We start from the raw sequence: 27,500 nt of genomic DNA on the forward strand, positions 1-27,500 counted from the left end.
GGAGGAGGAGGAGGAGGAAAACTTTGCCAGGAGAAATCAAAAACAAAATACAAAAGAAACAAAAAAAAATTCTGAAGCATAGGAAGAAAAAAATAAAAAGAGTAAACCTGAATGTTAATATTCCAAACTTTAAGAAAACGGTTAAAACTATGAGCCAAAAATGTCCCAAGTTTACGAAAATAAAGGTAAGCTTAAAATAAAGGATCACCATTAAGTGTACGAGAGAGAGAGAGAGAGAGAGAGAGAGAGAGAGAGAGAGAGAGAGAGAGAGAGAGTAAAGAAAATAGCTTAATTCTAACCTTAAACAACATTCTGACAAACAAATCTTCCGAATTATAATGTAAATAAATATATACATAAACAAACACTAGTAGTAGTAATAATAATAATAATAATAATAATAACAATAATAATAATAATAATAATAATAATAATAATAATAATAATAATAATGGTCGACATTGTAATAGCAGGGCTTTATTTGTGTGTGTGTGTGTGTGTGTGTGTGTGTGTGTGTGTGTGTGTGTGTGTGTGTGTGTGTGTGTGTGTGTGTGTGTGTGTGTGTGTGTGTGTGTGTGTGTGTGTGTGTGTGTGTGTTCGTATGTAGTGTATATTTTTCACTGTTATCTATTTTTTTTTTTTTCACGAGTGGCAATAAACGTCACTAAATTCTACACATTTTCATGTTGTTCACAGGTTTAGTAATGGTATTAATCACCGCTCATTACTTCCATCACACCCATCACACCCATCACCACCCATCACCACCCATCACCACCCATCACCCTTATCACTAGTACACGTCACCCATCCATCCACCCATCCATTCACCCCAGCCATCAGCCCATCATCATCATTCACTCCCCATCACAATCATCACACACACACACACACACACACACACACACACACACACACACACACAATTATTCTCTCTCATGAAGCACTGAATCACTGTGTCCCGGATCGAGTCACACCAAGGTCCCCTCGAAGCACTGTAATGCCCCACGCCACAATTCATGCTTCCTGTTATACATATTCAACACCAAAGTGACCACGGCCCTTTCTCTCTATTAGCGTTTCCCCTTTTCCCTCTCTCTATCTCCCCCTCCTCGTCCCCCTTCCCTCTCTTTTCTCTTTTATTATCCCGCACTTGTACCGTTAACCTTTCATTCCATCGCTATGCTCCCTACCTCCATGCCTGCCTCTCTGCAAGCCTCCCTTATCTCCACGACTTTTCTTCCTCCACCTCCTCGTCCTCAGCTGTTAGGGGAACTGTTGAATCAGCTGATCAACTGTTTTCCAAAGTCAGCTGATATGTTAAGATGAGTCTGGTGATGAGATGAAAGGTTTGATCTAGTGCTACTTGTGTGCGTACTCGTATGTGCGTATGTGTGTGTGTGTGTGTGTGTGTGTGTGTGTGTTAATGAGGGCCATGATGGGGTAAGTTTAAAAGTCTGTTGCAGGGATGAGAATGTTATTGGTTGTGGTGATGAGGGTGGTGGTGATGGTGGCGGAGGTAATAGCGTTGGTGGTGATGGTGGTACAAGAGGTGTATATATGTGAGGTTGTAAATAAAGAAAAAAAAAGAAAGGAAGTGGGTGGATAGAGACGGCAGAACATAAAAGAAGGAGGAACTAGTAAGGTCAGGAGTAAATACAAAGTGAGGAGAGTAAGGTGAAGAAAAGATACGTCAAAGAATGAATGAATAGAGGAAGGAAAAAAAGACGAAGGGAAAGAACAAAGGAACGATGAGGAGGAGCAAAGGATAAGAAGACGGAAATAAAGAAAGAAAGAAAGAAGATTTGGATGCAGATGATAAAGGAGGAAGAAAAGAGCTAAGGAGAAGGAAGAAACACTGAAAATTTTTCTAGATAATAAAGGAGAAAGGAAAATGGTAAGAATGAAGAAAAGCTGAATAAGTTTAGAAATAGATAAAGGAGGAAGAGGAGAAAAAGAGAAAAGCAGGAAAAGGAAGGAAAGACAGAGGTGACTAGGAGATGAGGGGGATGTAACAGCGGTTAATTGACTGGGCAGGTGAATCCAGTAGGTGAGTAAGCAGGTGAATGAGCTCATCAGTGGGTCCCGTGTTGACTCGCGCGACAATCAATCCAACTCATGGCCGCGTGTCAGGTGTGGCGGACGGGAACACCTGCCGGGCCATATTATTATCTCACGGGGTTATTAATGACGCCTCTTACCTGTGTGTGTGTGTGTGTGTGTGTGTGTGTGTGTGTGTGTGTGTGTGTGTGTGTGTGTGTGTGTGTTGACTCTAATTATGTTCTGTGTGGGGATTAATTAGTTCCATTATCGTCCTTTTGGTTCCTATGTATCTCTCTCTCTCTCTCTCTCTCTCTCTCTCTCTCTCTCTCTCTCTCTCTCTCTCTCTCTCTCTCTCTCTCTCTCTCTCTCTCTCTCTCTCTCTCTCTCTCATATCAAAATACCATTCCATCAGTCAGTCAGTCCATTCTATCTACCGCTCGTTAAAGGCTGCTGCATTTTTCATTCCTTCCTTTCCATTCCTTCCCTTCCTTTCTCTTCTCTTCCCCTCCATCCCTTCCTCCCTTCCTCGTGTCTTCCTCCTCACTCACTCAATTCAAATTTCTCCCTGGCAACTAAAACCTATTACCTGCACCTACACCCTCTCTCTCTCTCTCTCTCTCTCTCTCACACACACACACACACACACACACACACATACACACGCGGACAAGCGCAATGCACATCAAAAAATACCGGTGTTCCAATCATCGACCAATTTTCTTTAGGTGGGGGTTTGTTTACCAATCTACATAACGGTATTAGAATGTGCATGGGCGTGGTAGAGAGAGAGAGAGAGAGAGAGAGAGAGAGAGAGAGAGAGAGAGACACACATACCCAAACCTATAGAAACCTGAAACACTCTTAGTCTTAGTGGGTGAGAGTGGACGAAGGGGAAGTAAAGACATCAGGGAGAGAAGGAGTGGGGAGAGAAAGTCAAAAGGTTAAGAGGAACAATGAGACAGGTATTGGAGGAAGGGAGGGAGGGAAGGAAGGAAAAGAAGTGAGGGGAAGGGAAGATGAAATGAGACAGACAATTAAAAAAAAACAGTAAATAAGGAAGGAAGGAAAAGAAGGAAGGAGGGAAAAAGGAGAGAAAGAAAGTGATATTAGTGGTGGTGGAAATGGTAAATGAACTGCAGAAGGAAAATAAGAAGATAGAATGGAAAGAATAACAGATAATGAAAGAAAGCTACGAGAGGAGAGAAGACGGGAGGAAGAAAAGGAAAGAAAAGAAAGAAAACAAGACACAATCCCTGGAGTGGAGAGAGAGAGAGAGAGAGAGAGAGAGAGAGAGAGAGAGAGAGAGAGAGAGAGGAAGAGAGTCAGTGAGGCGGCAAATAGGCGAGAGACATCCCAACACTCTTGTGCCGCGCCGTCAGGAGACCACGGCTACCACACTTCGGCTACCACACCTGTACCTTCCCCTCACACCTGTACCTTCCCCTCACTACCACACCTGGCTGGACTAAAACACCTAAAACACTCAATACACCCAGGTACCTTCACCCTTTTGCCAACCCCTGAGTGTCCTTAACGGGGCCGGAGATGGTGTCCCGCCGGAGGTGTCCCGCGCCCCGCCACCTGCAGCGCCGCCACCACCAGGCTTATTAATGATCCAGAGACCAAAAGCCCGCTGATTCAGGCCTCGATTTAATTACCCAATTATAACTCGCCACATTAATTTCCCGCTCTTGTGATTGCCTATGGTTGAGGTCAAAGGGAAGGGAGGGGGTCACTTTGTCACGCGTACATCCCCCCTACCCCTTTCCCTTTCTTCCCTTTCCCTCTTCCTTCCTTCCTTGCCGAGACACGCATGCTGCATTATTCCACACCCTCCTTCCTTCCTTCCTTCCTTTCTTTCTTCCTTCACCCCTCTCTTCTCTGTCATCTGTTCATTTCTCCACACTCCATTCTCTCTCTCTCTCTCTCTCTCTCTCTCTCTCTCTCTCTCTCTCTCTCTCTCTCTCTCTCTCTCTCTCTCTCTCTCTCTCTCTCTCTCTGCAGTAAAGCACAAACACCCCAAGTTAATAAGAAAAACCAAAACACAAAGCAGGGTGTCGCTTCGCCTGAATAAATTATTTCAGACCCAAAACTTTAGTACGGAAAAGGTTATTGCGGGGGAGGAGGGGAGGAAGGAAGAGGAGGAGAGGGAAAGGGGGAGAGAAGAGAAGAGGAGAAAGGAATCCGGGATAAGGTGAATGGAGGGAATGGAGAAGTATGAGAACTGGGGTAAGAGAAAGGAATGAGAGAAATAGGATTGGAGAAGGAGGAGGAAGAAGAGGAAGAGATTCAAGAGATAGAGAGATTTCAGATACTGGTGGAGGAGTGGAGGAAAGGAACTGGGTAAGAGGAGAAGGTGGAGAAGAAAGTATGATTGTTAGGTAGCAAAAGAGAGAGAGAGAGAGAGAGAGAGAGAGAGAGAGAGAGAGAGAGAGAGAGAGAGAGAGAGAGAGAGAGAGAGAGAGAGAGAGAGAGTTATGATGTAGAAGAGGAAGTATATATAAAGGAAGAGAATGGACGAAAAAGGAATAGAAACGAAAGGAAGAAGAAGAATGACATGGATGAGTGAATGGAAGATTAGATGATTAGGATAAGATAAAAAAAATTGAAGGATAGAGAAGTATAGAAGACAAGAAGAGAAAAATAATATGGATGAGTGAATAGAATAAGGTAGAGTAAAGAAGAAAAAGACGTACAGAAGACAAGAAAAAGGAGAAACAAAGTGGAGAAGTCGGTGGTGGAGTGGATGGAAGGCTGGGATGAAGTCAGGAGGCCAGTGTAGGTCCACCTTGGATGACCAAACACACCTGAATAATACACACACACACACCTGATCGATGAGTACCCCTCCCTTCCCATCCACCCTCTCTCCTTCCCCCTTCTCCCCATCCCCCTCACACACGCACGCGAAAGAAGCGGCGACACACGGCATGCCAGGAGTGATAGTGAAGGCAAAGAACACTCACCCCGAGACTCAGTTTGGTACAAGTTGATCCACCGTTCATGACACGAGTTTGACTGAAGTTCATTACACTGTACCTAAGGAAGACAGAGAGAGTGAGAGAGAAGCAAATACGTTTACAAAATATGTACACTACTGATATACAACCTCATGTATAAGGAAAGTAGCATTCATAGAGTAGAATATCAAAGTTTTGTATGAATAATTACAAGGACGATTACAACAACAACGACAACAACAATAATAATAATAACAACAACAATAACAATAACATAAAAGCCACCACCAACATACATCAAAACAAAGAACAAAAGTAAAACAGGAACAACAACATGCATAACATTAATTTTCCTTGCCTCTCTCTCTCTCTCTCTCTCTCTCTCTCTCTCTCTCTCTCTCTCTCTCTCTCTCTCTCTCTCTCTCTCTCTCTCTCTCTCTCTCTCTCTCTCTCTTTAAAAATTAATAAGGAAATAATGCAAACAAGCAACAACAACAACAACAACAACACACACACACACACACACACACACACACATTCCTACCCCACCAAAACTTTTCCTCTTCCCCAACCACATTCCCCTTCCCCTCCTTTACCCCTACCACCTTAACACTCTTCCTCCTCCTCTTCCTCCTGCTTCCCCCCAAAGGATCCGCCTCATGCATATTAAGTCCCCGCTCACAAACCATTAAATTAGACACGAGACTGGCACGCCGCCCTTGGAATACTCAAAAACCATTCTTGCCCTGCCTGCCTTCTGCCCCTTCCTCTCCCTGCCCTTACTGCCGTCCTTGTGTCTCTCTCTCTCTCTCTCTCTCTCTCTCTCTCTCTCTCTCTCTCTCTCTCTCTCTCTCTCTCTCTCTCTCTCTCTCTCTCTCTCTCTCTCTCTCTCTCTCTCTCTCTCTCTCTCTCTCTCTCTCTCTCTCTCTCTCTCTCTCTCTCTCTCTCTCTCTCTCTCTCTCTCTCTCTCTCTCTCTCTCTCTATTACTACTACTACTACTACTATTGTTACTATGCCCTTCCTATCTACTACTACTACTACTATTACTACTACTATTACATACTAAGGTTCCTTTCAGCAAAGTCTTTGTTGTTTTTCTTTCTTGCTTTCTTTTCTTCTTTCTTCTGTCACCTTGTTTTCTTTTTTTCTCTCTCTTATTCTTGCTTCCTCTCATGATTTTGTAGTTAATTCTCTTCATCTTTTTTCCTTTCTGTTTTTTTCCTTTATTATTGCTACTTTTTTGGGTTTCTTGTTCTTCTTGTTGCTCTTATTCTTATTCTCTTTTAGTTCTGGTCTTTTTCTAACCTTATTTTCTCCTTTCTGCTTCATATCCGTTTATTCGATTCCTCCTATGTCCTATTTTACAGTTTCTCCCATTCCCTTTCTCTCTCTCTCTCTCTCTCTCCCCACCCACACGCCAACGCCAGCTGACCTTTTTGAACGCTCTTAAAACTGCATAACACTTAGACCCCCGAATCGATTCACAGAGGCGGACTGACAGGTGACGAACTGAAAGGTAGGTGTAGACAGGTAGATGGGACAGGCTTACTGATGACAATTCACTCACCCATACGAGAGAGAGAGAGAGAGAGAGAGAGAGAGAGAGAGAGAGAGAGAGAGAGAGAGAGAGAGAGAGAGAGAGAGAGAGAGAGAGAATAAAAAATGCACAAATTACTCTGACTTTTGTTTCGAGGAGACGATTCGAGACAGGAAGATGGAGAAAGTACAGGGCCGCCTCCTCCTCCTCCTCCTCCTCCTCCTCCTCCTCCTCCTCCTCCTCTAAACAAACAATTCCAGCTAACGCGCTTTTATCTATTCCTTATCTAATGGAGTTTTTATCCTGCCCTCTGTTATGGCCATTGTATAAATCCGTGGTGTTGATTATAGAAGAAGAAGAAAAAAAAAGAAGATAGAAAAAATAAAAATGACAATTAAAAGATAAAAAGTAGTAGTAGTAATAGTAGTAGTAGTAGTAGTAGTAGTAGTAGTAGTAGTAGTAGTAGTAGTAGTAGTAGCAGCAGAGACTCAGCAGGTCCATATCCAAGTTTCTCTCTCTCTCTCTCTCTCTCTCTCTCTCTCTCTCTCTCTCTCTCTCTCTCTCTCTCTCTCTCTCTCTCTCTCTCTCTCGGTACAAATTCAAGCCTTGCAATTAATCCAGCCTTGTCGTCTAATCTTCCACTTCCATTATTTCGTCTCTCACTTATCCTCCCCATCTTCTGTTTCTATTATTCTCTCCCCCTCTTTATCCTCCCCATTTGCGGCGCCGACTACAAGATCGTCTTCCAGCGCAATATCCCTCCTCTCTCTCCCACCTCTCTCTCTCTCTCTCTCCCCAATCTTATATCTCCAGCCTCCTCCTCCTCCTCCTCCTCCTCCTCCTCTTCCTTCTCCCCATCTCCCCATCTGTCACCCCGATAAAATATAAGGACGGAAGGCTCTCCCATCCCCCAAACAAAGGGCCGTTTCTCTCCTTCTCCCTCCCCTTACTCTCTGTTCCCTTCCCCTCTCCCTCCAGCCGTTCTTACTGTCGCCCTATTTAATGATACGATCAAATGACCTTCAAGGGAGGAGGAGGAGGAGGAGGAGGAGGAGGAGGAGGAGGAAGAACATAAGGAACATAGCAAAGAAGAAGGAAGACAAGAAGTAAAAGGAAGAAAAATTAAGAATGAAGAGATGGAAGTACAGAGAGAGAGAGAGAGAGAGAGAGAGAGAGAGAGAGAGAGAGAGAGAGAGAGAGAGAGAGAGAGAGAGAGAGAGAGAGAGGGGAATGGGAAGTGGGATTACCGAGGGTTTACGAGGATTGGTTCAGAGAGAGAGAGAGAGAGAGAGAGAGAGAGAGAGAGAGAGAGAGAGAGAGAGAGAGAGAGAGAGAAATTTCAAGCAGGCAGACGGACAGATAAATAGTAATGCAAAGAAACTAACAACAACAACAACAACAACAACAACAACAACAACAACAACAACAACAACAACAACAACAACAACAACAACAACAACAACAACAACAACAACAACAACAACAACAACAACAACAACAACAACAACAACAACAACAACAACAACAACAACAACAACAACAACAACAACAACAACAACAACAACAACAACAACAACAACAACAACAACAACAACAACAACAACAACAACAACAACAACAACAACAACAACAACAACAACAACAACAACAACAACAACAACAACAACAACAACAACAACAACAACAACAACAACAACAACAACAACAACAACAACAACAACAACAACAACAACAACAACAACAACAACAACAACAACAACAACAACAACAACAACAACAACAACAACAACAACAACAACAACAACAACAACAACAACAACAACAACAACAACAACAACAACAACAACAACAACAACAACAACAACAACAACAACAACAACAACAACAACAACAACAACAACAACAACAACAACAACAACAACAACAACAACAACAACAACAACAACAACAACAACAACAACAACAACAACAACAACAACAACAACAACAACAACAACAACAACAACAACAACAACAACAACAACAACAACAACAACAACAACAACAACAACAACAACAACAACAACAACAACAACAACAACAACAACAACAACAACAACAACAACAACAACAACAACAACAACAACAACAACAACAACAACAACAACAACAACAACAACAACCACCCTTCCTCCAATACCTTTCTCCCCTTCACTAGTTACTTTCCTCACCCATTTATCTCCCCTCCTTACCCCTGTACCATCTCTTTTCCCTCCCCTCCTATTCCCATCAGCCCCCTTCACCTGGCTGGCACCTTGTAATTAAAAATGGCATCTTGGCACCGCAGACTAACGCACGGGGCACTACCTGGGCCAATACAATACCCGGAGGAGGTGGAGGGAGTGCCTGACCGCCTCTCCTTGTTATGGGGAAGAGACTAAGAGGGGAGGAGTTGTAGGGAAAACAAGAATGAGGAAAGTGAGGGGAGGAGGATGGGGAAGGTGATGGGAAGGAAAGGGAGATTAAGAGGGGGAGGGGTTGTGGGGAAAAGAAGAATGAGGAAAGTGAGTGTTTTGTTAATTATTGATAGTTAGGAGAGAGAGAGAGAGAGAGAGAGAGAGAGAGAGAGAGAGAGAGAGAGAGAGAGAGAGAGAGAGAGAGAGAGAGAGAGAGAGAGAGAGAGAGAGAGAAAGAGAGAGACCAGACTTCACATTCACTCCCACTGTACTCCACTTTCCTATGCACCCTCCACTCTTTCTCCCTCCACCTCCCACACCAGAGGCCACCACCATAACACACTCTCTCACCTTCCTCCACGTTGACCTTCCTTTACCAACTACTCCTCACCCTTCCCACTCCCTAACAACCTCCTCCATCAGCCTCCACACTCAGCCCTTAACCTCCTACTCCACACTTACTCCTCCAATACAAGCTAACATTCCAAAAGTCACCTGAGAAACACCTTTATATTCACCTTTAATATTCTTGGTCGTCACTTCATATTCGTCCCACAAGCATCCCACAGTAATTCCTTCCTTCCACCTCCCTCCATGCAATAACTATCTCCTACTATCTCCATCTCCCTCTTCCTCAATCTCCCCCGCTCTCCCTCTCCCTCTCTCTTTCCCAGGGCCAACAGGAGCACCGTGAATGATTAAATTAGTAACATTTTGTGGTGATGGCAGCGGCCGCCCCACCAACTTGATTAACTTCCAAGCCAACTCACTCCCCTTCCCTCTCTCTCTCTCTCTCTCTCTCTCTCTCTCTCTCTCTCTCTCTCTCTCTCTCTCTCTCTCTCTCTCTCTCTCTAGACACATCTCAATATTCTCATCACTCCCGTCCCCAAGCGTGTCAAGGCATCTCTCTCTCTCTCTCTCTCTCTCTCTCTCTCTCTCTCTCTCTCTCTCTCTCTCTCTCTCTCTCTCTCTCTCTCTCTCTCTCTCTCTCTCTCTCTCTCTCTCTCTCTCTCTCTCTCTCTCTCTCTCTCTCTCTCTCTCTCTCTCTCTCTCTCTCTCTCTCTCTCTCTCTCTCTCTCTCTCTCTCTCTCTCTCTCTCTCTCTCTCTCTCTCTCTCTCTCTCTCTCTCTCTCTCTCTCTCTCTCTCTCTCTCTTCCTCCATAATTCCTCCCTTCATTCCTATCATCCTCACACGTTCTCTTCCTCCCTTACGTAATATACTAACCTTTTCAAATCCTCCTCCTCCTCCTCCTCCTCCTCCTCCTCCTCCTCCTCCTCCTCCTCCTCCTCCTCCTCCTCCTTTTCAATCATCTTACAAACTTTCAACATGACAAATCTTGAGTGTTGTCTTACCTTTGCAGACACACACACACACACACACACACACACACACACGAGCCAATCTTCGTCAAAACACACCACGGCACAGGAGACAAAAACGAGAAAGAAAAGATACCAACCTCTTTTCTCCTATATATATATATCGCATCTGACAGACAAGACAAGTGGGCGGGACGGGCGGGTGGCTGGACAAACAAAGAGATGGGTGAGTGGATGAGTGAATGAGTGGAGATGGGTGGGTGGAGGAGGGTTGTAGGTGGGCAGTGGGTAGGGTGGAGAAGCGGAAGGAGGCCGTGAAAGGGGAGATTTCATGGCTTATGGCAGTTGAGTGGACTGTGAACTGCATCAGGGTTTTATCTTCCCTCATAAGCCAAATATGAGGAAGTGCAGTGAGGCGGCCGCTTCCCTGCACACAAGAAATGCTGCATGTTTGTATGTGTGGGAGGAAGAGGGGGTGGCTGTGCGCTCTCCCTCTCCCTCTCCCTCTCTCTGTGTGTGTGTGTGTGTGTGTGTGTGTGTGTGTGTGTGTGTGTGTTCAAGCCGCTAATGACGCACAGGAACTATTTATATGGCTCAGTTCGTCTATCTGTTTGTCTCTGCCTGTCTGCCTGCCTGTCTGTTTGTCAGTCTGTCTGTCGCTGTTATTAATTATATCCTTGACTCCTCGCTGGCAACTCACTCATTTATAACCCTGTCGTTATCTCTCTCTCTCTCTCTCTCTCTCTCTCTCTCTCTCTCTCTCTCTCTCTCTCTCTCTCTCTCTCTCTCTCTCTCTCTCTCTCTCTCTCTCTCTCTCTCTATCTATCTATCTATCTATCTATCTATCTCTCTCTCTCTCTCTCTCTCTCTCTCTCTCTCTCTCTCTCTCTCTCTCTCTCTCTCTCTCTCTCTCTCTCTCTCTCTCTCTCTCTCTCATTAATGAGAGGGACGAGACATGACAAAAAAGAAAAAAATAAAGAAAAATTAGATAAAGAAATTAAGATTGTGAAATAAATTCGGAGAAAGAGAGAGAGAGAGAGAGAGAGAGAGAGAGAGAGAGAGAGAGAGAGAGAGAGAGAGAGAGAGAGAGAGAGAGAGAGCACGCCCTGACACAACCAAAAAACAGACGAGTGGAAACCAAAGGGTAGAAAAAGAGAGGAAGAGAGAAGAGGAGGAAGAAGAGTAGGAAGAGGAGGACGAGGAGGAGAAAGAGGAAAAAGAGGAGAAAAATGGCAAAAGTCCTGAGAGGAGGTAAGTGCAATGGGTCACCCCTCTTAAAAATGGAGAGGAAAAGGCCCAGGCAAAGCTAACAAGAGGAAAAACATTCTGCCTCACCCTGTACTGCCCTGCATCCTCTCTGCTTCCTCCCTGGCCTCCTCCCTGTCTCTTTGTCCTCTCTCCCTGTCTCTTTCCTGCTTCCTGATGATCCTTCCCAAACTTCCCCCTGCCTCCTTCCCTAACTCCTCCTTGCCTGCTCCTGACCCTCCCCTGTCTCCTCTCTGCCCTATCCCTGCCCCCTCCCTGCCCCCTCCTTTCTTCCTCCACAGTGATTCTTCTCTTCATGGAGCGAATTGGAAAAAGGAAAAAGAAAAGGGAAACTATTTGAAAAGGTAAAGGGAAAGAAAGAAAAAGGAAAAACGTAAGAAAGGAAAGATAATGAGAAAAGAGGAAATAAGGACACTCTCTCTCTCTCTCTCTCTCTCTCTCTCTCTCTCTCTCTCTCTCTCTCTCTCTCTCTCTCTCTCTCTCTCTCTGACCCACTGTCTCACCTCCCTCCTAATGTATAACGCTAATTAGGGAGGGGCACAGGCGAGGCTTTATGAGGCCCACCGTCTGCTCTTTATGAGGGGAGAGGGAGCTGGGGATATCTGTCCTTATCTGAGGGGAACATCTGAGGGGAAAAAGGGGAAGGTGAGGGGAAACGGGAAAGACTAAGAGGAAGAGGGGAGATTATTGGGAATATAAGAAAGTGAGGGGAAGTGATGGGAGTGAGGGGAAGTTTAAGTAAAGGGTAAGGTACAGAAGAGGAATGGGAGGTGGGGAGAAATAATGAGTAAGAGGAAAGTGAGGGGAAGAGGAAGGGGAAGTGAGGTGGTGAGGGGTTATTTAGGTATTGGGTAAGGTACATGAGGGGGGGAATGACTGAAAGGGGGAGGAGTGAGAACGGTGGAATTAAGGGGACTGATAAGGGGAGGACGAGAGATAGAGAGACTGAGGGGGAGAGACTGAGGGAAAGGGAAGGAGGGGAAAACGAAGAAAAAATCGAAGGGGAAACTTAGAGAAAAAGGAGAACACAAGTGAAACAAGTAAAAGAGGAAAAAAATTATACTTAATAAATGGAAGAAAAATAAGAAAAGGAAGAGATGGGGAGTCAGTAAGAAATGAGGAGGATAAAGAGAGAGACAGAAAAATTTAAAGTAAGAGTAAAGGAAGGCGATAAAACAACAAGATAAAGAGTTTTAAAGGCAATATTAGGAAGTAGTTTGGGAAAATATGAGACAGGAAGGAAGGGAGAGAGAAATTAAGGGAGAGATAGGAGCAAGAGGAGGAAGGAGAAGTGAAGCCAAGAGGGAGAGCCAGACAGGAGATAAAGAGGGAGGGTAGAGAAAGATGAAAAACAGGAAAAAAAAGTAAATTTGTAAAAGGAGGAGGGAATAAGGGAGGAGAAAGGTGAAGAGGGAGAGAGGAAAGGTCAGAAAGGGGATGAAAGGGCAGAGAGAGAGAGAGAGAGAGAGAGAGAGAGAGAGAGAGAGAGAGAGAGAGAGAGAGAGAGAGAGAGAGAGAGAGAGAGAGAGAGAGAGTAAAGGAGGAGAGAATCTGAGGCATAGAAAGAGGAAGGAACAAATAAAAAAAGAATTAAAATTGAGAAAAAAGAGAAAAAGAAAGTTCTCTCTCTCACCACAAACACTTCACCCCCTCACCCCACCCTCCCATTCCTCCCATTAACACACACTTTTACACATTCTTTCACTCCCTCCTCAAGCTTCCCACTCCCACCCACATCCTCCCCACAGCCTTTCATCACAGCCCACTGACGTTTCACAGCCTTTCACAACAATTCTCACACCCATTCCGAGATTTCCCCAGCAACGTGTGTATTTTCATCACTACTGCAACTCTCCCATCACTCTCACTGGTCTCCCACGATCGCGAACACCCTCTCACGACTCTCAGCATTTTGAAACACTTGGCTCTCTCAGAAGGATTGTTCTCAGAGGCTACAGAGATGGTTAGTCTGTTCTCATGTGTTTTTCTCAGTGATGATGCAGAATATTTGTCGAACTGTCATTAGAATCATGAAGACAGCCTTGTAAACACCAATACCTTCAACTACAGCGTGTTAATGGCAGTTGAGGTAAGATTACAAGATTTTTCAAGAGTATTCCCTGCATTCCCTAGTCTTGCTAAGCTTTCCACTGCACACAGCATCCTTACAACATCTTCCCGCTACTCCATGCATCACCCTGCAGCCTCACATCCATATTCATGTAAAATAAAGCGTTTTTTTTTTTTATTCTTAGTCTTTTTCCAAGGTTTAAAGCAGTCTGTCTTTCATTTTATGCCATATTTCCTAGTTTTCTCACGTTTTCCACAGAGTACAGCATCCTTACAACATCCACCACACAACCACGCATTTTTCCACGGCGTAAAAAAAGAATATTTACTTCAGAAAGACTAACTAATACATATAGATCTTGAAAAACCATGCACTATATCAGTCATGAACAAATACTAGTGACAAATAGATGTTTCAAATGTTTCATGTCTATATACGAGCACAACATCAAAGGGTTCTCTATTATTCTTACCTCTTCTTTTGCCAGGGTTGCGAGCAGTCTGTCACCTTTTAATGCAATCACCCACGACCTTTCCCAGCCTTCCACAGTACCTGCCACCGTGCCTCTCGGAATGTGAACTCGATAAGGATACACAGCTTAGATAAGATAGTTTTTTTTTTTTTTTATAGCAATATATATGAACTAAACGGTGGCGTCTCTGACCTGGTCTCCTTACACTTATGATATTGTTCTCCTTCCATAGTCCCTTCATCTTTCTCTTCTTCCTTCCTTCCTTCCTTCCTTCCTTCCTTCCTTTTATGCCTTCCTCTTCACTACATATTCTTGAGTCTGTTTTCTTTTTTTTTGTCTCCTTTCCTTTTCTTTCTTTTCTTCTTGGTGTCTTAGTTTTCTGATTTGTTTTTCTTCCTTCGTCTTGCTTTCTTCTGCTGCTCGCTTTCATATCAACTGCCTTCATCGACGTTTGTTTTATAATGAACAGCGTTTTATGTTAATTCTCTCTCTCTCTCTCTCTCTCTCTCTCTCTCTCTCTCTCTCTCTCTCTCTCTCTCTCTCTCTCTCTCTCTCTCTCTCTCTCTCTCTCTCACGCGCGCGCCAAATTTAGCAACAATCAGACTGATGATCTTTACATCATCTAATCACAAGTAACCTTTTCCTACTTCCACCCCTCCTCTCCCCTCCCCCTTCCTCCTCTCCCTCCCTCCCTCCTTTCCCTTCCCGTCATTTCGCCCCTTCCTCTTCCTTCGTATCACCTCCCCCTTCCTCTCCTTTCCTGTCACCTCCTCCCTCCTCTCGCTACTCATCACCCACCTTTCCATTCCCGTCACCTCCCTCCCTGCCCTCCTTTCCACCTCCCTCGATTCCTCCTCTCCCTTCTCCTCTCTCCCTCCTCTCCCTGCTCTACTTTCACTTCACCCAGCCCCTCTCCTCTATCTCTCCCTCCCTCCGCCAAAACCCCTCTTTAAATATCGCATACACTCACACTCTGTCTGACACACACACACACACACACACACACACACACACACACACACACACACACGTGCACTAGTGACCTTCCAAAATCAAGGAAGGAAAATACTATATAGAAACAAAAGCCAGTCTGAGAAAAAAAAACTTGATAAAAAACAATAAATTAGTGAAATGTCAATAAAAAGAACAAAAAAAGAGGAGAAACAAAACCAGGAATTACCGTCAGAAAAGTTCGTTCAGATTATGAGATCAGGGGAGAAGAATTGGTGTGAGAAAAAGAAGTTCTGAGAGAGTGAAATTTGCATAGATAATAACGCGAAGAAAGGGTGAAAGTGAATTAGTTTTGTTACTTTCACTATAATACGTGTTCCTCTCTCTCTCTCTCTCTCTCTCTCTCTCTCTCTCTCTCTCTCTCTCTCTCTCTCTCTCTCTCTCTCTCTCTCTCTCTCTCTCAAACTAATCCCAAAGAAAATTTACTCCCCCTATATTCTCTTTATTTCTCTTTCCTTTCTTCCTTCCTTCCTTCCTTCTTTCAATTCTTCCTTCCCTTCAATTTCGTCTTCTGCACTGCCCCTTTGTTATTCCTTCCTCTCCTGTCTCCTTTCCTTTCCTCTCCTCTTCGTCCTTCCATTTCGTCCATTCCGTCCTCATTTCTTATTCCTTTGTTTTGCCTTGTCTTTTTGTACTTTCTTCTCATTTTTATTGTTTTTTTTATCTGCATTTCTTTTATTTTAAATAGTGTTTGTTTATTACATACCTTTAGGACTCTCTCTCTCTCTCTCTCTCTCTCTCTCTCTCTCTCTCTCTCTCTCTCTCTCTCTCTCTCTCTCTCTGCAATCATATCCTCTATCTCTCTCTTCTGCCTATTCTCATACCATTATAATTCTCCTCCTCCTCCTCCTCCTCCTCCTCCTCCTCCTCCTCCTCCTCCTCCCCTACCCCCGTAACCCTCAGAATGACCCTCCAAACGACCTTTCCCAGTTACGACGCGTTACAGAACCACCAGGAAAAGGTCAGGTCGTGATATTCTCTCTCTCTCTCTCTCTCTCTCTCTCTCTCTCTCTCTCTCTCTCTCTCTCTCTCTCTCTCTCTCTCTCTCTCTCTCTCTCTCTCTCTCTCTCTCTCTCTCTCTCTCATTACAATGCAGTGAGGTGACGTTTATGAGTAAAGTTTGCCAAGAGTGGAATGCGAACGCTGGTTTAGTGGGGAATGCAAGGATTGTGTCACTACTTTCATTCCGAACACACACACACACACACACACACACACACACGTACTAATAACATACATCCATAGCATATTCTCACACCATGCCACCCCCCTCTCTCTCTCTCTCTATCTATCTATCTATCTATCTATCTATCTATCTATCTATCTATCTATCTATCTATCTCTCCCTCCCTCCATCTCTCCTTGCCTACCTCCACCTTTCCATCAATTCCTCCCTTCCTCCTTCCTCTTCCTGAACCCTTTACTTTTCACTCGTCACTTCTCTCCCCACACCTCTTCTCCCTTCCCCACAGTACCTCCCCCACACCTCCTCCTCCTGCTCGTCCTCCCCAGCCATTCTTCCCGACGCTGACAAACTCCTTGATAAATCCCAGCAAATTATGTTTTATTAAGAAATCTCCAGGAAAAATACAGCCTCGCTTCACTAAATCCTCTTAAACTCCCAAAAATAAGCTGTAGTCGGCAGTGCATTTGTCTCCAGGGAAGGACTGAGGAGGAGGAGGACGAGGTGGGGAGAGAAAGAGGAGAGGAGGGAAGGATGGAAGATGAAGGCTGGAGGAAAGAGAGATGGGATTGGGAGGCTGCGAAGGAAGGAAAGAAGGAAGGAGGATGTGGTGATGGAGGAAGAGATGGAGGAGATAAAGAGATGGATAAGGAAAGAAAGAAGGATGGAAGGAAAGATAGAGGAAGTACAAAAAAAGGAAGTAGGGAATATTGTAGAAGAAAAGAGAAGGAGGGGGAGAGTAAATAAGAACGTTGAAGGGAAGAAGAAACGATGAGAGAGAGAGAGAGAGAGAGAGAGAGAGAGAGAGAGAGAGAGAGAGAGAGAGAGAGAGAGAGAGAGAGAGAGAGAGAGAGAGAGAGAGAATGTATTTATAGTCACAAAAATTGAAACAGCAGTAAAAGAAAACAAACTATTCATGAGAAAGAAAAGATAAGAAACAAAAGAAAAGAGAAGAAAAGAAAAGAAACGAGAAGAAATAAAGAAATCATGAGCGTTTAAAAAAAAAGTGAACGAAAAAGAAAAATTACACCATTAAATATTAAAATGATGGAAAGAGGCTGCAAAAATAAACATCATTTACGTTTTTTCGTCATTATGTAATTCACGACATAAAAAATAAAAACGCTTTCTGGGATTAAAAAATTCTCTCTCTCTCTCTCTCTCTCTCTCTCTCTCTCTCTCTCTCTCTCTCTCTCTCTCTCTCTCTCTCTCTCTCTCACGCACTGAAAACCAAGATGAAATAAGATATGAAGGATAAAACTCAGTAATTTTAGAGAGAGAGAGAGAGAGAGAGAGAGAGAGAGAGAGAGAGAGAGAGAGAGAGAGAGAGAGAGAGAGAGAGAGAGAGAGAGAATAAGAGAGAGAAAATAAGAGAGTATATAAGAGGCACATGGGGCAAGAGAGAGAACGGGTAGAGGATGGGAGAGGCGGGAGAGGAGAGAGGCGGGAGGGGAGAGAGGAGGGGATAGACACCTCACAGATTCCAAGAAGCGAAAAACACAAGTTGACAAGTTGGAAAATCTCATTTGGGAAGTTGAGAAAAATTGACCGAATCTCTTTCACACTTCTGGCGGGCCGATACCAAGGTGGCGGGCGGGGCGGGGCGTGGAGGCGCGGGGAGGCGAGGAGAGGGCGTGGAAGAGGGGAAGAAACGGTAAGAAGAGGATGAGGAGGAGGAGAAGAGTAGATACATGCATAGACAGTAAGACAGACAGACAGGAGAAGAGACTGGAGAAATTATAGGAGAGAGAGAGAGGGAGAGAGAGAGAGAGAGTGAGAGTGCGTTTAGTAAAGAGAGTGAGTGTAAAGCAAGGAAATAAATAATGAATGAGCAAAAAAGCAGAAAAAGGCAGAAGAGGACAAGGGCTACAAAAGAGAGAGAGAGAGAGAGAGAGAGAGAGAGAGAGAGAGAGAGAGAGAGAGAGAGAGAGAGAGAGAGAGAGAGACTAACACCAGGTAACAGACACGTAATTCCCACACCCAATTAACCTGTGGCGGCGGCGGCGGAGGTGGCGGGAGGTAAAATGTGCGTGTGGAAATGAGACAGGTGAGTCGGAGTGTTGATTGGACAGGTAAGTGGGCAGGTGATGGTGGCAGGTGGACAGGCTGTAATATATAATGAGCGTGGTAGTGTTGGGCTGAAAGATTGGAAGGGGAGGAGTGGCAGTAAGAATATGCTTTATAATTGAGTAACTCGTACAGGTAGAAAAAAAAAAAAAGAGAAAGGTAGATGATTAAGCAGAGAAGTGGAGGGAGTGAGTGGATGGCTGGAATGAGAACGGAACGAGGAAATAGAGGGGATAATGGAGGCGAGTGACAAGGAAAATGGGACTTAGTGTAAAGGAAAGGGAATAAAAGTTAGAAGGAAAAGCAGAAATGGTAAGGAATGCAGAGAGAGAGAGAGAGAGAGAGAGAGAGAGAGAGAGAGAGAGAGAGAGAGAGAGAGAGAGAGAGAGAGAGAGAGAGAGAGAGAGAGAGAGAGAGAAAGCAAAACAGAAAGACAAACAAGTAAAGCATGCATACATACATACATACATACATTCAGACAGACAGACAGACAGACAGACAGACAGACAGACAGACAGAAAAAAGACATGGAGGCAGACAAAACAAACAGATCCAGGTTAGAAAACGAAGAGGAGTCAGGAATAACAACACGAAACAAGGTAACAACACACACACACACACACACACACACACACACACACACACACGTCAAAATGAAAGGAAAAAACAAGAACACGACATGACAAACACACAGACAAACACACAGACAGACACAGGTAAAACTAGGCCAAAACTCCAATCAATAAGAGAGCAGGGCAGGTGACAAGACAAGCCAAGACGGGCAGACACACAGACAAGGAAAACAAAAGTCAGTACGTTACAGAGGGCCAAAAATTAGATCAGGAAGTGAGTAAAGGAGGGACTGAAGGGAGGAAAAAGACCCATTAAGTAGGGAAAAGTAGAGCAAGGGAGCAGGAAAGTGGGGCAGCAGGTTAAGTAGGTGTGAAAGAGGGGGAGGATGAAAGGCGGTGAAGGGGTGACTCGATGGGGAGCAAGTAAGGGAGCCAGGTAAACATGAGAGACAAAGGGAACAGGAGATAGGTACTGGTGTCAACAAAAAAAAAGACCTACTCGGAAATACTGTCTCTTTTTTTGTACTGTATCTCGATCGCTCAGTAAAAATATAAACTATAATGAAATATGTGGAGACAGGGAGGCAGGTAAACAAACGAAGCAAAGGGAAACAGGAGGTAGGTACTGGAATGTCAACAAATAAAGGAGAGCTGTTTGGGAAGGCTATTTAGAGTTTGCCTTGACCGTTCAAATAAAAGTATCAGCAATAAGAAAAAATATATACAGTTAGGGATAAAGGGAAAACAAACGAAACAAAAAGAAATAGGAGGTAAGTACTGGAGTATCAACAAAATGTAAATGCCACTCAGAAAATACAGCAAGTCTTATTTATATATATATATATATATATATATATATATATATATATATATATATATATATATATATATATATATATATATATATATATATATATATATATATATATATACACACATATATATACTCCGTCTCGATTGTCCCAATGAAAAAAGTATCATTAAGGAAAAGTACAGAGAAAATATACAGCACTTGTTTTTCCACTCCTTTTTTTTCCCCCACCGATTTCAGATTATGCAAAAAATAAATAAATAAATAAATAAATAAATAAATAAATAAATAAATGAAAAAGTGCAATGAAAATACACACTCAGGTCAGTAATGTGTGAGGTTTTTTTGTATCATAATTCTTGGACATAAAAGTGCAGGAAAAGGTTGACATGGAAAAAAGAGAGGGAAAAAAAGAGGATAAAAAAAAAAGCACACATGGAAAGAATACAATAAAAAAAAATGGGATGTGATTGATATTGACACCACGGGACAAGGGGAGAGAGAGAGAGAGAGAGAGAGAGAGAGAGAGAGAGAGAGAGAGAGAGAGAGAGAGAGAGAGAGAGAGAGAGAGAGAGAGAGTAAAGTGACAATATACAAAACGTTACCTTGACGACCGATAAAAAAAGAAAAAAGAAAAAATAGATACATAGATTCCAATCCTCTCTTTCCCTCCATCGACTCACTCCACTTTCACAATTCCACTACTTTCCTCGCACATTAAACACTTCCCTTTTTCCCAAACACTTTTCCTTTTACCTTTATGTGTGTGTCCTTCACCACCACCACCACCATCACCTGTACATTCCTTTACCACTATGACCTCCACCCTCCTGCTGCTCCACAACCTCCTTCTCCTTCTGTACATTCCTGTGCCCTTCATCTCAGCCACTACGCTCCCCTCTACCCTCCTCACCACCACCACAACCACCACCTCCTCCTCCTCCTGCTGCAGCGCCTTCTCCTTGAGCTGAAAAATTCAAAGGGCGCGGTGATGGCGGCGGCGTCTTGGGGCTGGTGTATCAGGAGCGATCAGCGGTGGAGTGCAGGATCAACACAACCTGCGTCCCGACACATATTGAGCTCAGTGTGTGTTTGTATTCACAGATTGTTTGCTTGGCGGCTGTTTATACGCGCAGGGCTTGTTTGCCTAATAAGCTTGAGTGTCCTATAAACAGATGCCCCACCAAGGTGTAGAGATTGCCCCCTTTTTTTAAAGATAGTGAGCTTCTGGTGAGGTGAGGTGAGATGAGGCAAGACGAGATGAGGTGAGGTAAAGGGAGGTGAGGTGAGGTGAGTGAGTTTCTATACCTGCCTTCTCTTCCTTTTCCTTCTCCTCTTCCTCCTCCAATTCCTTGCACCAGCTCCCCAGTACGCCTGATAAGAATCGCGGTGCCCAGGTGTGTTTGAGTGCGGGGAGGAGGTGCGGGCGTCGAAGAGGGAGCAGGAGGGCGTAGGAACGCTTGAAAGGGAGTACGTAGAAAGGGCGCCAGTGAAAGTGTGGAGAGAGAGAGAGAGAGAGAGAGAGAGAGAGAGAGAGAGAGAGAGAGAGAGAGAGAGAGAGAGAGAGAGAGAGAGAGAGAGAGAGAGAGAGAGAGAGAGAGAAATGTGAATGTAGGGATGGGAAGTGGGTAAAGAAGAAAGTAGGAAGAAGATGATGAGTGTTAAGGGAAGCATATAAACTTTTGGCATCTCTTGAGAGCGACAAGAAGAGGAGAGGAATGTCTTGGAATGTGAGACCTTACTGAGTCGGCGAGGAAATGTGAGGAAGAGAGAGAGAGAGAGAGAGAGAGAGAGAGAGAGAGAGAGAGAGAGAGAGAGAGAGAGAGAGAGAGAGAGAGAGAGAGAGAGAGAGAGAGAGAGAGAGAGAGAGAGAGAGAGAAATACAAGCAAAGAAGAGTGGCTGAAACGCAACGCAGAGCTAATGGGAAGAGATGAGGAGTAAGAGCATGGGAAGGGAAAGGAGAGGGGGAAAAAGAGGATGAAAGAGGTAGTAGTGCATTAGTGTGAAGAGAAAGGAAAGGGAAAAAGGAAAGGAAAGTATGTTCGTGGGTTTGTGAGATTCTTACTTTGATCTGAAATATTGTCTTTTTTTATCATTTATTCTTTTCCTCGTGTCGTCTTTTCTTGTACCTCCCTGCATTCTTATTTATTCATGTTAATTTATTTCCTTCCAATACTTAACACTGTTCCTTGGCCCTTCTCTGTCTTTCATAGCCTCCCTTCATTTTTTTTTTTTTTTTTTATCCATCACGGCCTTCGGACCCATAAACTTTCTACCTAGTCACTTGCTTTAATACCATCACCACCACCAACACACACACACACACACACACACACACACACACACACACACCTCCTGCCCTCCAGCACACATATCCCAGGTCTGTTGACGGCAAAGGCTACACATTGACATCTGCACCACTATCACCTCCGCCTCGCCAGTGGACAGAACACACATACACACACACACACACACGTTCACGCCATGACCACCTATGCATCCACGCACCCTCCCACTCCCACCCACCCCTGGACGAACCAAGCACCCCTCCCTCCATAACCTAGACCACCCTCCTTCCCTTTCTTTTTCATGCAGCTGCCAAACCCCAACCCCTACCACCATGACCGTCCGTGCCCCGTGCCTCCCCCAGGACATCCCCAGCCGCTCCCCAGCCGCCAGCAGGGACTAGAGGCCCCACAGATAGATGCAGATCAAAGCTACCAAAGACCCCACAGTTCTGCCCCAGCTGCTGCGGAACATGAGGAGTGGTACCCCTTCCCCATGCTTCCCCACGCACACACACACATACACACGCCCGGTCCGCCTGGCTGGGCACCGCTGGCCTGTCAGCGTCGCCGTCAGTACCCGAGGCTCCTCCGGCTGCCTGTATTCGATGCTTTTAAACGCTTTTCATTACCAGGCAGCCTTTCTTCATCAACAGACCCACGCAGCTCGCTCTCAAGGGTTTTCCAGTATTATTCTCTTTTATTTTCTCTGTCTCTTTCTCTCCCTCTTATTATTATTATTACGCGGCTCGCTTAAACAAAAACGCTAATGCAAACAACGGGAATCTTGCAGCAGTGTGCGTGGCTTTCATTATAAATAGGTGATGTCCTTTGTGTGTGTGTTTGTGTGTGTGTGTGTGTGTGTGTGTGTGTGTGTGTGTGTGTGTGTGTGTGTGTGTGTGTGTGTGTGTGCCTGTCTCTTTCTCTGTGTTTGTTATTTTTATGTCTGCCACTCTCTCTCTCTCTCTCTCTCTCTCTCTCTCTCTCTCTCTCTCTCTCTCTCTCTCTCTCTCTCTCTCTCTCTCTCTCAGCACACAAGCGGGAATGGGAGCTGTAGTACTTTACGCGCCGTTTCCCATTTTCTTTTTAATCAGGGTACTCTGATCGACATGCAGGAAAGAGAAAACGAGCTGCTGATACAAAACACACGCGCAGGTGGAACTCATTTGAATATTCCCCGAAATAATTTTTGAGTACAATTTCAACGTGCTTTCGTACAGAGGGAGAAGTGGGAGAGGGGAGAGGGGAAGGAGAGGGAGACTGAAAAATAAATGATACACACACACACACACACACACACACACACACACACACACACACACGCGCACACACACACACTCAAAGAATTCCTATCGCAGCTACAAAATATATAATACAATGAAGGGGAAAAGAAGATAAGTGAGAGAGAGAGAGAGAGAGAGAGAGAGAGAGAGAGAGAGAGAGAGAGAGAGAGAGAGAGAGAGAGACGAAAAGGAAGGAAGGTGGAATAAAAAAAATGGGGGAGGAAGGAAGTAAGAAAAAATATTTAAAAAAAAAGTAAGCTCATATTGCAGACACAAAATATAGAAGACATGAGAGAAAGGGAAAAAATAATATCAGTCAAAGGGTGGATGAGACTAAAATGCAATGCTGGAGACCACTTTTTATTTTTTGACCGCAAAGCCTGTGGTGGTGGTGGTGGTGGTGGTGGTGGTGGTGGTGGTGGTGGCGGTGGTGTGTCCAGGGCCTCCGTGACAAATTTAATTAAAATGACTCCTTTTTTTTTTTTTGTCACATTATTTCTTTTTTATTTTCATCTCATCTTGTCTCATCTCATCTCTCTCTCTCTCTCTCTCTCTCTCTCTCTCTCTCTCTCTCTCTCTCTCTCTCTCTACAGACAAACAGACAGAGACATGCTGAAAGAAAAACCGACAGAGCAGAAATATATATAAGTACGATTTATAGATGAATTAATACACAGACAAACACACCCATAGGCAGATATACAGATCTAGAAATAGGAAAACAGACTTAAACATACATGCTCATATATATAAGACAGATATAGAAATAAGAAATCATACACAGACAGACAGACAGACAGACAGACAGACAGACAGACAGACGGGTAGAGACAGATGGACAGACACAAGAGAAGGAGAGAGACAAAGAGAAAACAGAAGAGGAGGCAGATAATGCAATAATGCAGAGGAGAGGAAACAAAGAGGCAAGATGGAAGCAAAACGGATGAGAGAGAGAGAGAGAGAGAGAGAGAGAGAGAGAGAGAGAGAGAGAGAGAGAGAGAGAGAGAGAGAGAGAGAGAGAGAGAGAGACTGAGGCTTAAGACAAAGATGAAAGAAAAATACAAGAGCATCTTAGAAAGTGGAAAGAATAAAGCACTTAAGGGAGGAGGAGGAGGAGGAGGAGGAGGAGGAGGAGGAGAAAAGAAGGGATGAGTGAGAAAACCCGAAAAAGGAGAGAAAGAAAGATGGAAACGCGCAGGCAAGTAGGGAAAAAAATATTGGAAGAGAGAAGAAAAAAATACAGCAAAGACGACGAAGACTTAAGGAAAAGGAAGAAAAGAAAGGAAAAATAAAACAAAAGGAAAGAAAACCAAGACTGACAGATGGAGTGAGAGAGGAACAGATGGAAGAAATAGAGGAAAGCAAGGAGGGTGAGAGGAAGAGGAAGGGAGAGAGAGAGAGGGAGAGAGAGAGGAGGGCGAGGCGTAGGGAATATGGGGAGGAATGGAGGAGGGGAATGAGGGGAATGGGGTGAGGGAGGTACTGACCCTGACCATCAATCGACTCCACATCCCGTGAAATAAACTCGGCTTAGGAAGGGGAGGGTGAGGGGAGGGAGAGAAAGAGGGGAGGAGGGAGGGGAGGCTGCAGTAAGGGAAGGGGAAGCAGCAGTGAGTGGAGGAGAGTGATTTTTCGGCAATGTCAAGGGAATGGCGAAGGGGAGGAGAGAGAGAGAGAGAGAGAGAGAGAGAGAGAGAGAGAGAGAGAGAGAGAGAGAGAGAGAGAGAGAGAGAGAGAGAGAGAGAGAGAGAGAGAATAATGGGGGGGTTCGTGGCCAAAGTCACAGTTTTAAATGACCAAGAACGAAATGGTTTTCCAAAATCACTGAAAATAACAAGAAAAACAAACAAACAAACAAACAAGCAAAACAATAAATAAAAAATAAGCTTTCAAAATAAAAATAAACAAATAAATAAAATCAACGAAAAAAGAAAAAAATAATAAACACATAAGATAAAAGTAACTGATAAAAAACTGGACTTCCAAAATAAAACAAAAAATAAATGAATAAAAGAACAACCGGATACAAAAAAAAATAAAGAAAAATACAAATAAGTGAAAGAAAAATAGAAAATTATGTTGACCTTTTCAAATTACTTTTTTTTCTTTACTTTTTTTTCGAAATTAAAGTTTTCTTAGGAGGAGGAGGAGGAGGAGGACTGAAGTAGCGTTGTGGAGTAAAATAATGTAGGAGGGACGAGGGGAATTAAAGGGGGAATGAAGAAGGGAAAGGGGAAGGGGAGGGGAGGAGAAGAAGTCATTAATAAAGAGCCAAAGGAACGCAGACGAATAAGAGAAAACAAAGAACAAAAATATAAGAAAAAAAGAGGAAAAATGGCATGAGAAAATGATAGGAAATAGGGAGAGAGAGAGGGAAAAGGGGAAAAATACTACAGCATCCAACTCTTCCCTCCATAGAACACGCTCCCCTCCCCGGTATTTCCCCCACCAGATCCCCTCCTCAAGGCTGCTGTATGAAGGATGAGGGGTAAGGGTGAGAGAAGAGGGGAGAGGGAGAGAGAAAGGGGAGAGGGAGAGAGAAAGGGGAGACGGTTGAGGAAAGAAAGGGGACAGATTTGTGCAGTAGGCGATTCAAAAACAAGAAAGGGACAGTTATGCTTTGTTCTCTCTCTCTCTCTCTCTCTCTCTCTCTCTCTCTCTCTCTCTCTCTCTCTCTCTCTCTCTCTCTCTCTCTCTCTTCACGGCCTCAGAAACACAGCCAAACGTTTCAGAACAATCTCTGTACCAAAACCTCACCACCACTCACCACTGACTCACCACCACTGCCCCCACCAACACTCAGACCACAGGAACATTAGAAAATAAGGAGAAAGAGGAAGACCAGTAGACCCACGCAAGCATATCTCATTACTACCACCATCACCACCACTATTTACACCCCTCTCAACCTTCCACCAACATAACGCGCTATCCCTCCCACACCTTGAAAGAAATGCTAAAACAAAGTACCATTTCCCCTCCTCTTCTTCCCCCACACCTTGTAACTCCTCCTGCTCCTCCTCTTCTTCCTCCCTCCCCCTTCCTTTCCCCCAGCGCCTCACAGAAGGAAGACAAAAATGATGTAACTCACATTTTTGCCAGCAGTTCAGAAGCTGATGAATACTTGTCCAGGACGCGTTCAAGAAATGAGAATTTTCCTCAAGGATTTTGCCTCCTGCCTGATGAACCCACGCGCAGACGCTCACGCACGCAGGTAGGCAAACAGGCGTGCAGAGAGAGAGAGAGAGAGAGAGAAAGAGAGAGAGAGAAGTTTGCGTGCGTGCGTGCGTGCGTGCGTGTGTGTGTGTGTTAATGCTACTGACCAAACAACTTCAAATTTTCGCTTCGCTCCACCTCATCATTATAAAATTCCACCTCCTCCACTTCTCCACTTCCACTCTCCTTCACACCTCCCTCCTTCCTCCGCTCCTTACACTCTTTACCTCTCCCCTTTCTCCCCTAAACCCAAGTCCCCATTCTCCCCTCTTAGTTCCTATCTACACATCCTAGCCTCCTCCCCTCTTTCTTCTCCACCCTTGTTCTTCCTCACATACCCTTTCTCTCCCAACTTTTTCCTTCTTTATCTCTTAAACCCATTTTCCCATTTCCTCCCTATCCTCTTCCCTCTCAAAGATCTCACCACTCCCTAATTCTCCTCCCTCTCATCCCCTTCACTCCCTAATCGTCCCCTTTTTCCTCTCTTCCCCCCTTTCCAGACTCTTCCTCTTTGCACACCCATAGGTCGCCATAGGATAATCTCTCACCACACTCCCTTCTTCCCTTCAATCCCCCTCTCTCTCCCTCTCCCTCTCTCTTCCCTCTCTCCCTCTCTCAACACCGTAACCTAAAACTTAAGACTCACTCTGCTACTTCATTTCCATATAAAGTGGGGGCATAAAATTACTTACAGAGAAAAATAGATACACTCCAAAGTTCTAGAGGGAAAAAAAGATGTAGCAAATGGCCCGCTTATGAGGATTGGGATTAGGAGGTGCACAGGTGGTAGGGTGAGGTAGGTATGCTTAGTAGATACATGCAGGGTGTGGCTGGGCAGGGTAACAAGGCAAAGCAGAAGCAGGGGAAGGAAGAAGGGTAAGGAGTGATTAGGTAGGTAGGTAAAGTTAGCAGATAGGAAGTGTGCAGGGTGTGGCTAGGAATGAAGGAAAATAAAAGCAGGGGAAG

General features: G+C 44.4%; 1 long non-coding RNA gene across 1 annotated transcript in view; it reads right to left on the reverse strand.

The window, feature by feature from the left end:
* The window catches only part of LOC135103287 (uncharacterized), a 68,609-nt gene that overhangs the window by 17,826 nt on the left and 23,283 nt on the right, over nt 1-27,500 (reverse strand). The window contains exon 2 of the long non-coding RNA XR_010269974.1: nt 5,010-5,082. This is a non-coding gene — a long non-coding RNA (uncharacterized LOC135103287). The remainder of the gene's footprint in view (nt 1-5,009; nt 5,083-27,500) is intronic.

Source organism: Scylla paramamosain, chromosome 9 (genome assembly GCF_035594125.1).
Source record: "Scylla paramamosain isolate STU-SP2022 chromosome 9, ASM3559412v1, whole genome shotgun sequence".
Classification (NCBI taxonomy): Eukaryota; Metazoa; Arthropoda; class Malacostraca; order Decapoda; family Portunidae; genus Scylla; species Scylla paramamosain.